Source organism: Oryx dammah, unplaced genomic scaffold, assembly GCF_014754425.2.
Source record: "Oryx dammah isolate SB20612 unplaced genomic scaffold, SCBI_Odam_1.1 HiC_scaffold_29, whole genome shotgun sequence".
In the NCBI taxonomy this organism is placed as follows: domain Eukaryota; kingdom Metazoa; phylum Chordata; class Mammalia; order Artiodactyla; family Bovidae; genus Oryx; species Oryx dammah.
Genome location: NW_024070213.1, coordinates 36,094,261 through 36,107,595, shown reverse-complemented (window position 1 = coordinate 36,107,595; position 13,335 = coordinate 36,094,261).

The following is a 13,335-nucleotide window of genomic DNA, read 5'->3' as shown; positions in this document are numbered from 1 at the left end:
AAAGCTTTAAGTGTTGTGATTATGAAAAAAAGATTATGATATATAATGTTATGCCAATTAATTTTTCTTTAAGGAGAGAGAGAATAGGTGCTTCTCAGTCTGCTTGGAAGAGTGTCCTGACAGGAAGACATTAATTTTTCTGCTTTGGAAAAGATAGAAAGTAGATAGGATTTACCAAAAAAAAGTGAATGGACCTTTCCAGTTTGACATGAAGAGTGCTTGACCCCTGGCTTCTTTTCTCATAGCCAAGGTTTTCAAAGGGGCTCTTGCCCAGACAAGCTAAATGCAATTCAGGTTTGTCTATTTGAAAATAAAGTCTCTTTTCTACAAGCTTCAAGGGACTTTCACTGGACCATTTAGTCAAACACATGACAATCCATTCAGAACTCTCACCAGACTGCCTTCTGAAAAATACTTTATAAACCTGGAAACAATGACTTCTAATTGATTTATACTTTAATTTTTAGCTGGCTTGACTAAATTGCAAACTATTTATCACCTAGGGTTTAAAGCATTCCAAGTTTAGGCTATTTCTCTCCCAAAGTTAAACGCACCTATGTAAATTAAAAAAAACCCAAAGAAAAGCATAAAGGGAAGGTAGAAATATACTACATCTAACTGAAATGGTAAAGAATCTACCTGCCAATGCAGGAGATGGTGGATGCATAGATTCGATCCCTGGGTCTGAAAGATCCCCCTGGATTATAAAATGGCAACCTGCTCCAGTATTCTTACCTGAAAAATTCCGTGGACAGAAGAGCCTGGCAGGCTACAGTCCATGGGATCATGAGGAGTTGGACATGACTGAACACTCACATAATGCAACCCATGTCTTTGCATTTTATTTATTACTCCTCTAACAGAAAAATCAGACTGGTTTGTATTCCAAAAACCAGGTTCTCTTACTACTGTATGACCTTGCACAGATCAAAAATGTCCTTTTTCCTCATTTGTAAGATGGGAGAATAGCAACAGGGTATTTGCAGCAAAATATTTTTTAATAAAAGTACTTTGTGAACCATACAATACCATTGCCATAATGGAAAAAATACTGAAGATAGATCTAGTTTAGTAATAGCTACCTTTTAGGATTAAATGAAATTAAATGAGATAAAATAAACATCTATTATAGAACTCAGAACATATTCACTCTCAGTTCAAGGTAGCTGTCTTTATTATCCTTGCTAATACTAATAATTAACAAAAATGCATGTTTCAGAATGAAACCCTCTTACTTTTGTCAACTTCAAATCAAATGAATTCTCTGCATCTACAAAAGACTTTTGGTGATATTTACATCCATGAAGAGAGAGGAAGTCCTTGTCAGACCTTTCTTGCTTTGATTTGTGTCTCTTCTCTATTAACTTTTACAGATTTCTGATACTAATAGAGATAGAGTGGATTTTCCATCTGTGAAATAGGAAACAGTGCATACATAAGATGAGACAAAGTGATGCTGTGATAACAATCAGAGAATTTTAGTGGCTTAAAATGGTGAAGATTTATTTATTACTAGTGTTTCATGCCCAGTTCAGGCCAGCAATAAGGCTTTCTCATCAGGATTTCTCAGGGTTCCAAACCAATGCAGCAGCTATCATCTTGAACATTGCTAATTTTTATGCCAGAAGGAAAAGACAAGACGGAAGGGTCTCAAGTAGAGACTTCTGCTTACAACCCACTGATTGACCAGAAGTAGTTGGATGGCCCCAATGCAAATAAAAGAAAGCCAAGAGGTACAATCTCCTCATATTCTAGGAAGGAGACATCTCTGACACTCCACCTTTCTAGTGCAGTGAGCATGGGTTCTATACCTGTGTGGGGAAATAAGATCCTGCATGTCATATCAGTTCAGTCACTCAGTCGTGTCCAACTCTTTGCAACCCTATGGACTGCAGCATGCCAGGCTTCTCTGCCCATCACCAACTCCCGGACATTACTCAAACTCATGTCCATTGAGTTGGTGATGCCATCCAACCATCTCATCCTCTGTCATCCCCTTCTCCTGCCTTCAATCGTTCTCAGCATCAGGGTCTTTTCCAATGAGTCAGTTCTTTGCATCAGGTGGCCAAAGTATTGGAGTTTCAGCTTCAACATCAGTCCTTCCAATGAATATTCAGGACTGATTTCCTTTGGGATTGGCTGCTTTGATCTCCTTGCAGTCCAAGGGACTCTCAAGAGTCTTCTCCAGTACCACAGCTCAAAAGCATCAATTCTTCATCACTCAGCTTTCTTTATAGTCCAACTCTAATATCCATACTTGATTACTGGAAAAACCATAGCTTTGACTAGATGGACCTTTGCTGGCAAAGTAATGTCTCTGCCTTTTAATATGCTGTCTGCTGCTTCTGTTGCTGCTAAGTCTCTGCAGTCGTGTCTGACTCTGTGCAACCCCATAGACAGCAGCCCACCAGGCTTCCCCGTCCCTGGGATTCTAAGGCAAGAACACTGGAGTGGGTTGCCATTTCCTTCTCCAATGCATGAAAGTGAAAAGTGAAAGTGAAGGCGCTCAGTCGTGTCCAACTCTTCGCGACCCCCTCGACTGTAGCCCACCAGGCCCCTCCATCCATGGGATTTTCCAGGCAAGAGTACTGGAGTGGGGTGCCATGATCATATCTTTTCTTCCAAGGAGCAAGCGTGTTTTAATATCATGGCTGCAGTCACCATCTGCAGTGATTTTAGAGCCCCCCAAAATACAGTCTGTCACTATTTCATTGTCTCCGCATCTATTTGCCATGAAGTAATAGAACCTGATGCCATGATCTTAGTTTTCTGAATGTTGAGATTTAAGCCAAATTTTTCACACTCCTCTTTCACTTTCATCAAGAGGCTCTTTAGTTCTTCACTTTCTGCCATAAGGCTGGTGTCATCCCTTATGTCACATAGTGTGGCCCAAAAAATGTTCTAAAAAAAAGAAGATATCCTGGGAAGGAGAAAAAAACAGGAATGTTTGTCAGCAGTATTAATATTAATGACCTACATACTGTATGTGTGAAAAACACTGTTCAAATACTGGGTGTTACTTGAGTCCCTTTCTCCATGTCTTAAAGAAACACTGATAGTTAAGCTCTTTACAAAAGAAAAATGCAAGATACTATATAATATTTTGTAATAATATATATTTGATGCAATTTCAATTTTTAAAACATCAAATTAGAACAGAAAAAATAACTTCTCCTTGGTCTCTTCAGTCTCTTGTGACATTCATTCACATTAGAAATCTACTCACATTGTATAATACCCTATTTTTTTTTATTTTATTTTTAAAACTAAAAAGTAGAGTTTTTTTTTTTTTCTTCAATCTCATTGCCTTTCCCATTCTTAATTTTAGGACTGAATCCTAAAATTTTTATCTTCTCAAGTAAGAGAAAGAATATCCCTCCAAAGACTGTTTTTCATGACAATAGTGGAATTCAACTTATAAAAAAAAAATCATGCTTAATGTAGGCAGTCTAATGAAAATTAAAATAATTTGAATACATTCTGGGAAGTTAATGTAGTCACTTTGTTTAGAGTGTCTATTCATGTTCTGTGAATCTAGTACTTAAAATTATTATACCTTTATAAAGCAATCACTTTCCAGTTTTAAAAAGAATTTTAATGGTATCACTCTGGTTTTTAAATAAATATTTAATAATATTTTTAAAATAATAATATTTAAAATAAATAAATATTAATTTTAAATAAATAGATAACCTTTTTGGTTTTTGGATCTGCCCCAAGTATAAAGTTCCTATACTTTATTTAGTGCTTCCTTTTTAATTTATTAGACCATTAAATATAGAGTATCTTTTTTTTAAAGTTGATTTCTTTATAAGTGATTATGACTGCTTCAAAATCTATTCGAATTGTAAAGAGGAACTCTTTGGAGATAATATCAGCTCTCAGAAAAATCTGGAAACTAAGAAGGTTTAGAGGAGATTTTTTTTAACACCTCCCATCGGTTGGTCTTTCCTTCTCTTCCGATGCATGCATGCTCAGTTGCTCGTTGTGTCTGACTCTTTACAGTCCCCGTGGACTGTAACCCTCCAGGATCCTCTGTCCATGGGGTTCTCTAGGCAAGAGTACTAGAGTGGGTTGCCATGCCCTCCTCCAGGGGATCTTCATGACCCAGAGATCGACCTGACATCAACTGCATTGGCAGGCAGATTCTTTACCACTGAGCCACCTCGGAAGCCCAAACCTCAGTTTACTCATCCATAATATGGAAAATTTAAGAAGTTCTCATTATCAGAGGATAATTGTTACCAGGGGAAAAAAAGTAAATATCAGAGGGAGGGACAGTATTTTATAGTAACCATGGAAGAAAATTTATGTTATATGTATTTTACCAAAATAAAAAATAATTGGAAAAAAATTCAGGTCACAGTTGTAGCCATGAAATACTTAAACTGAACAGAGACTGAATCACATTAGGGATTTTTTTAAACATTTTTTTTCTGACATTGTATGATATTATGGATTGACATCCTCAATTTACATTTAACATCACAATCATATAGAGGGTTCCTCTTTAAAAAAAAATAAGTTTTCTGAGATCTTTTGATGTTCATATTTTTCTATTTTGAACCATTGTTTTCAATAGTTTCCACTTTGTGAAAACAGTTAAAACACTTGAACTTGCTCCTCAGTTATCTCTTCCCATTAGAGAGTGTCAACTGTAGGGCAACTTCTTAGAAATGGGTCAAAGAGAATGCACATTTTACATTTCCCACACTGATTGCAAAAACTATCATCCCGAGGTTGCACTAATTTCCAGTTACCAGCACATAGTACAAGAAATTTTCCATTTCCCCTTATGCTGTTCACACCAGGACTTGTCCAGATTTTCAGTTTTGCCACAGAAAGAGAGACTCACAGGCATAGAAAACAAACTTATTGTGGTTACCAAAGAGGATACATGGGGAAAGGAGAAATAAATTAAGAGTTTGGGGTTAACATACACATACTGTTATATATAGAATAAATGACAGGAGTTTCCCTGGTGGCCCAGTGGTTAAGAATTCACCTGTCTGAAAGAAATCAAAGAGGACACTAATAAATGGAGAAATATACTGTGTTCATGGATCAGAAGAATCAAAATAGTGAAAATGAGTATACTACCAAAGCAATCTACAGATTCAATGCAATCCCTATCAAGCTACCAATGGTATCTTTTACAGAGCTAGAACAAATAATTTCACAATTTGTATGGAAATACAAAAAACCTGGAATAGCCAAAGCAATCTGGAGAAAGAAGAATGGAACTGGAGGAATCAACCTGCCTGACTTCAGGATCTACTACAAAGCCACAGTCAACAAGACAGTATGGTACTGGCACAAAGACAGAAATATAGATCAATGGAACAAAATAGAAAGCCCAGAGATAAATCCACGCACCTATGAAGACCTTATCTTTGACAAAGGAGGCAAGAATATACAATGGAGAAAAGACAATCTCTTTAACAAGTGGTGCTGGGAAAACTGGTCAACCACCTGTAAAAGAATGAAACTAGGACACTTTCCAACACCATACACAAAAATAAACTCAAAATGGATTAAATATCTAAAAGTAAGACCAGAAACTATAAAACTCCTAGAGGAGAATATAGGCAAAACATTCTCTGACATAAATCACAGCAGAATCCTCTATGACCCACCTCCCAGAATATTGGAAATAAAAGCAAAAATAAACAAATGGGACCTAATTAAAATTAAAAGCTTCTGCACAACAAAGGGAACTATAAGAAAAGTGAAAACACAGCCTTCAAAATGGGATAAAATAATAGCAAATGAAGTAACTGACAAAGAATTAATCTCAAAAATATACAAGCAACTCCTGCAGCCCAATTCCAGAAAAATAAACGACCCAATCAAAAAATGGGCCAAAGAACTAAACAGACATTTCTCCAAAGAAGACATACAGATGGCTAACAAACACATGAAAAGATGCTCAACATCACTCATTATCAGAGAAATGCAAATCAAAACCACAATGAGGCACCATTTCATGCCAGTCAGAATGGCTACGATCCAAAAGTCTACAAGCAATAAATGCTGGAGAGGGTGTGGAGAAAAGGGAACCCTCTTACACTGTTGGTGAGAATGCAAACTAGTAGAGCCACTATGGAGAACAGTGTGGAGATTCCTTAAAAAACTGGAAATAGAGCTGCCATATGACCCAGCAATCCCACTGCTGGGCATACACACTGAGGAAACCAGAATTGAAAGAGACACGTGTTCATCGCAGCACTGTTTACAATAGCCAGGACATGGAAGCCACCTAGATGTCCATCAGCAGATGAATGGATAAGAAAGCTGTGGTACATATACACAATGGAATATTACTCAGCCATTAAAAAGAATACATTTGAATCAATTCTAATGAGGTGGATGAAACTGGAGCCTATTATACAAAGTGAAGTAAGCAGAAAGAAAAACACCAATACAGTATACTAATGCATATATATGGAATTTAGAAAGATGGTAATGATAACCCTGTATGTGAGATAGCAAAAGAGACACAGATGTATAGAACAGTCTTTTGGACTCTGTGGGAGAGGGAGAGGGTGGGATGATTTGGGAGAAAGGCATTGAAACATGTACAATATCATATGTGAAACAAGTCGCCAGTCCAGGCACGATGCATGATACAGGATGCTCAGGGTGGGTGCACTGGGATGACCCAGAAGTATGGTATGGGGAGGGAGGTGCGAGGGCGGTTCAGGATGGGGAACACGTGTGCACCCATGGTGGATTCATGTTGATGTATGGCAAAACCAATACAATCCTGTAAAGTAATTAGCCTCCAATTAAAATAAATAAATTTATATTTTAAAAAAAAGAATTCACCTTTCAAGCAGGGGACACAGGTTCAACCCCTAGTGGGGGATGATCCCACATACCCAGGGGCAACTAAGCTTGTGCACCATACATACTGAATCCTGGAGCCACAATTACTGAAGTCCATGCACTCTAGAGCTTGTGCTCTGCAACGAAGAGAAGCCACTGCAATGAGAAACCCAAGCACCAAAACTAGAGAGTAGCCTCTGCTCACCACAACTAAAGAAAGACTGTGCACATCAATGAAGACCCAGCACAGCCAAAAATAAATAAATAAATAAAATAAGCAACAAGGACACACTGTATATATAGCACAAGGAACTACATTCAATATCTTGTAATAACCTATCATGGAAAAGAATCTGAAAAAATATATATATATATATAGCTGAATCACTTTGCTGTACACCTGAAACTAATGCAACATTGTAAATGAACTGTACTTCAATTTTAAAAATGGTTTTAAAAGAAAGAAAGCAAGAGAGACTAAGACTTTGGTATGGTATTAGAAATAAAGCCCAGTGTTAAGTGGAAGGTTTGTGTGGAGACTCATTTTGTAATAGGTCCATTTGTTAGTAGTTATTTTCATGTTTTGAGACTCATTTGAACAATCTCATAAGAATAGGGAATGAATACTTGGATAAGGAGGACCACCACCCCCCCAATCTGATACAATCTCCTCATAGACACTCAGTCTGAGTGCCTCTTCTTCCTCTCAACTGTGGAGCTAAGGTTGGGAACAAGACAGTGTAAGGAAGAAAGTCACAAAACCTGTGATTGTTTGATCATAGAGGATTCAAATATAGTCTGGGGTCATGTTGTTTGTTGCTGGGTTGATGATTTTTCTTTGCCTAATAGTTTTATAAATCTGAAAGCAAGGGGTTTGGGAAGAAGTTATTGGACCTGTCTCTCACTCTGCTACACTCTCTAACACCCCTGTGAGTCAGGTTGATTTCAGAGGGTTGGATTTGTGTATTTTATGCTGATTTGGGTTCCAGGAGGATGTAACCCAAATAGGACTTTCAAAAACATGATCTTTTTTTCTGGTTAGGCCACACAGGGCCTTGCAGATAAGGTTAAGGAGATTTATCTACCCTTAATAGCAACTGGAAGTTATTACAGGGTTTTAGGCAGATGAATGATGTGTTAAATTTACATTTAAAAAATACTCTCTTTCTCTCATATGGAGAACTAGTCTTATAAGTATTAAGTTGAATATTGTAAGTTGCCATGGTAAGCAGGAATAAATGTCTGGTCTACTTGTGAGTGTGTCCAACCAGGGCTGAATAGTACAAATATGATCAGATATGATAAATCAAATAAGTGAACATCAGATGTATCACCTTAGTCATCAAGTACATTTCTGATTTAGCTTCTCATTTAGATTTTCTTATGGATTGGGTGTATGCCAGTTAGCCAGTAGAAAAATTTGGTTTGCTAGGCAATTACTTTTCTCATTATAAACTGCTTCTTGTTCTTTTCAGAGCTGTATTACTATTGCTCTGTATTAGTTTCTCTGAGTTTGATTACCTCTGACAAAGTTAAATTTCTAGCTTGCAAAGCTAAGGACCAAGCTCTAAGGACAAAGCCTCTTGTTGACATCTTAGTGGTGGTTCTCTGAGTAAAATTCTTTTAAGAGGATTAATACACAGACTATTTTAATAATTTGAAGTGTTTTAAATGAGCCTGTTTTAATATTTGAAATGATTATTGAAAGACTCACTCACCTATTTAAAATGGCCTAATTGTGGGTCAGGTTTCCCAGGGAAAAGACCTAAAACTCTTAGGTTAGTATGCAGGAGATTTATTGGAGAGTGATCTGTGGCACAACTCAGGTAAGCAACAGAAGGTAGCAAGATTAGGCAGAGGAACAAGTGGAACTCAGATGCAGATGCAACAGAAGCCTCAGTCTATCCCCCAGGGAACTCTGGAGTTGAGATGACTTTTCCAAGTTGTCCAATTAAGACAAGGGGACAGGATTTTGCACCCCAATCTCAACCAGCTGTTGGATGTGGGAGAGGCAGCCACTTGGCTCAGGGAATAGCTGAAGAAGGATGCCTCTGTGGGCGCCAGTGTTTCAGGCAGATATGGAGTTGGATGGTGCCCCACAGCATCCACTACCAGCCCACTGAAGTGGTTCCAGGTTCCATCCTTGGTCCTAGGCTTGTTTATTGCATGTACCAATAAAGTCAGTCAGTCAGTTCAGTCACTCGGTCATGTCTGACTCTTTGTGACCCCATGGACTGAGGCACACCAGGCTTCCGTGTCCATCACCAACTCCTGGAGCTTACTTAAACTCATGTGCATTGAGTCAGTGATGCCATCCAACCATCTCATCCTCTGTTGTCCCCTTCTCCCGGCTTCAATCTTTCCCAGCATCAGGGTCGTTTCCAATGAGTCAGTTCTTCACATCAGGTGGCCAAAGGATTGGAGTTTCAGCTTCAGCATCAGTCCTTCCAATGAATATTCAGGACTGATTTTCTTTAGGATTGACAGGTTTGATCTCCTTGCGGTCCAAGGGACTCTCAAGAGTCCACAGTTCAAAAGCATCAATTCTTTGGCACTCAGCTTTCTTTATAGTCCAATTCCCACATCCATAACATGACCACAGGAAAAACCATAGCTTTGACTAGATGGACCTTTGTTGATAAAGTACTGTCTCTGCTTTTTAATATGCTGTCTAGATTGGTCATATTTTTTCTTCCAAGGAGCAAGCATCCTTTAATTTCATGGCTGCAGTCACCATCTGTAGTGATTTTGGAGACCCAAGAATGAAGTCTGTCACTGTTTCCATTGTTTCCCCAACTATTTGCCATGAAGTGATGGAACCAGATGCCATGATCTTAGTTTTCTGAATATTGAGCTTTAAGCCAACTTTTTCACTCTCCTCTTTCACTTTCATCAAGAGGCTCTTTAGTTCTTCTTCACTTTCTGCCATAAGGCAGATATGCCATCTGCATATCTGAGGTTATTGATATTTCTCCCAGCAATCGTGATTCCAACTTGTGCTTTTTCCAGTCCAGCGTTTCTCATGATGTACTCTGCATATAAGTTAAATAAGCAGGGTGACAATATACAGCCTTGACATACCCCTTTTCCTATTTGGAGCCAGTCTGTTGTTCCATGTCCAGTTCTGACTGTTGCTTCTTGACCTGATACAGATTTCTCAGGAGGCAGGTAAGGTGGTCTGATATTTCCATCTCTTTAAGAATTTTTCACCATTTGTTGTGATCCACAAAGTCAAAGGCTTTGGCACAGTCAATAAAACAGAAGTAGATGTTTTTCTGGAACTCTCTTGCATTTTTTGATGATTCAACAGATGTTGGCAATTTGATCTCTGGTTCCTCTGCTTTTTCTAAAACCAGCTTGAACATCTGGAAGGTCATGGTTCACCTACTGTTGAAGCCAGGCTTGGAGAATTTTGAGCATTACTTTAGTAGTGTGTGAGATGAGTGCAATTGTACGGTACTTTTAACATTCTTTGGCATTTCCTTTCTTTGGGATTGGAATGAAAACTGACCTTTTCCAATCCTGTGGCCACTGCTGAGTTTTCCAAATTTGCTGTCATATTGAGTGCAGCACTTTCACAGCATCATCTGTTAGGATTTGAAATAGCTCAACTGGAATTCCATCACTTCCACTAGCTTTGCTCATAGTGATGCTTCCTAAGGCCCACTTGACTTCGCATTCCAGGATGTCTGGCTCTAGGTGAGTGATCACACCATCATGGTTATCTAGGTCATGAAGATCTTTTCTGTATAGTTCTTCTGTGTATTCTTGCCACCTCTTTTTAATACCTTCTGCTTCTGTTAGGTCCAAACCATTTCTGTCCTTTATTGAGCCCATCTTTGCACAAAATGTTCCCTTGGTGTCTCTAATTTTCTTGAAGAGATCTCTAGTCTTTCCCATTCTGTTGTTTTCCTCTATTTCTTTGCATTGACCACTGAGGAAGGCTTTCTTATTTCTCCTTGCTATTCTTTGAAACACTGCATTCAGATGGGCATATCTTTCCTTTTCTCCTTTGCTTTTCACTTCTCTTCTTTTTCAGCTCTTTGTAAGTCCTCCTCAGACAACCATTTTGCCTTTTTTGCATTTCTTTTTCTTGGGGATGGTCTTGATCACTCTCTTCTGTACAATGTCATGAACCTGGGTCCATAGTTCTTCAGGCACTCTGTCTATCAGTTCTAATCCCTTGAATCTATTTGTCATTTCTATTTTGAATCTATTTGTCACTGACCTGCCAACACAGGAGACATAAGAGACCTGGGTTCTGTCTCTAGTTCATGAAGACCCCTTGGAGAAGAGCATGGCTACCCACTCCAGCATTTTTGCCTGGAGAATCCCACAGACAGAGGAGCCTGGCTGGTTATAGTTCATGGGGTCAGAAAGAGTCGGATATGACTGAAGGGACTCAACAGCCACAGCATCATGGTATACTGAAGTCACATTACTTTTATCTTACCCTGTGGTGGTGGTGCTTTAGTCGTTAAGTCGTGTCCAACACTTGCAACCCCATGGACTGTTGGCCGCCAAGCTCCTCTGTCCATGGGATTCTCCAGGCAAGAATGTTGGAGTGGGTTGCCATTTCCTTCTCCATGGGATCTTCTGACCCAGGAATCGAACCCGGGTCTCCTGCACTGCAAACAGACTCTTTACTGATGAGCTACAAGAGTTTCCCTTGTAGCTTACCCTGCTTTCCCTTAAATTCATCATGAAGAACATCAGACCAACAGAAGTCAGAGATACTATGCAAAATAACTGGCCTATACTCTTCAAAATAAAAACTTCATGAAAAAAAAAGGTGGACTGAGAAACTGTTTCAGATTTTAAAAACTAGAGAGACAACACAGCTAAATGCAACATTTAATCCCCAATTAGATCCTTAACCAGAATTTTATTATTATTTGCTATAAAGGATATTTTGCTGACAGTTGATGAAAATATGATTAAGATCTATAATTTAGATAAAGTTAATGTGAATTTTCTGATTTTGATGATCATTCTGTGGTTATGTAAGAAAATATCCTGTTCCTAAGAAATACACACAGGAATATTTAAGTATAAAATGGTGAAACATTCCATTTGAACAGCGCCATTTATTTTTCTCTCAAATATTCCCAATTTTGCCCTGGGAAAAACTACTGTATCTGTCAATGGAGAACCTGACATTTTTAATGCATGCTAAGTAGCTTGGGCCGTGCCCAACACTGAGCGACCCTATGGACTGTAACCCGCCAGGCTCCTCTGTCCACAGATTCTCCAGGCAAGAATACTGGAGTGGGTTGCCATGCCCTTTCTGGGGGAACTTCCTGACATTTTCAGTAACTAAGACTAATTACAAATCACAGAAATATATTTACCTAGAATACATACAAGAAGAAAAAACCCTGCTTCCTAAAAGGGCTCTTTCTTATAGTTGTTTTATTTATTTATTTTTTTTTTTTTTTGACAAGAGCCAGGTGGCTTGTGCAACTACCTCCTTCCTGAGTCTGACTTTTGTTCCTGAGATCCAAAGGCCCTATTTCATTTGCCTTCCCTCTTTGATATTTTTAAAAGGACAATTTGTTGCGAACTAGTTCCATATTATGTAAATATTGTTAGTGGAACCTCCACAGGAATTACAGTATCTAAATAATGGTAAAGTAGTCCCTTGAAGTTCAAACAGTAAGGTGTTTTGAGTCCTGCTGAGCCCTTCTGAATACAATAAGAATAATATTGTTACAAACTTTACAGTTATTTAGTGCTTTCATCAAAAGATCCCAAAGCTATTTACATGTATTAATTAAGCAATTGAACACTCCTGTGAGCATGCTACATATTATTCTCCTCACTTCAAAGATGATTCAACTAAAGAAAAATTAAACGGTGATAAATAGATCATGGAATTCTCCAGGCAGGAATACTGGGGTGGGTAGCCATTCCCTTCTCCAGGGGATCTTATGGACCCAGGGATCAAACCCATGTCTCTTACATCTCTTGTATTGGCAGGCAGGATCTTTACCACTAGTACCACCTGGGAAACCCCAATAAATAGATAGGTGTATTTTCATGTCTGACTCTTTGCAACCCCATGGACTGGAGCCTGCCAGGCTCCTCTGTCCATGGAATTCTCCAGACAAGAATACTGGAGTGGGTAGCTATTCCCCTCTTCAGGGGTCTTCATGACCCAGGGATCAAACCCAGGTCTCCTGCATTGCAGGCAGATTCTTTACTGTGTGAGCCATCAGGAAAGCTCCATATACATACTGGATTGGCCAAAAAAGTCCTTAGGGTTTTTAATGTCAGGTAATATGGAAAAACTCAAACAAACTTTGGTCAACCCAATACATATGCATATAGCAGTAGTAGTGTTAGTTGCTCAGTCATGTCTGACTCTTTGCAACCCATAGACTGTAGCCCATCAGGCTCCTTGGTCCATGGAATTCTCCAGGCAAGAACAATAGAGTGGGTTGTCATTTCCTCCTCCAGGGACATATGCATATAAATGTATATATTTAAGTACTTATGTGGGATATA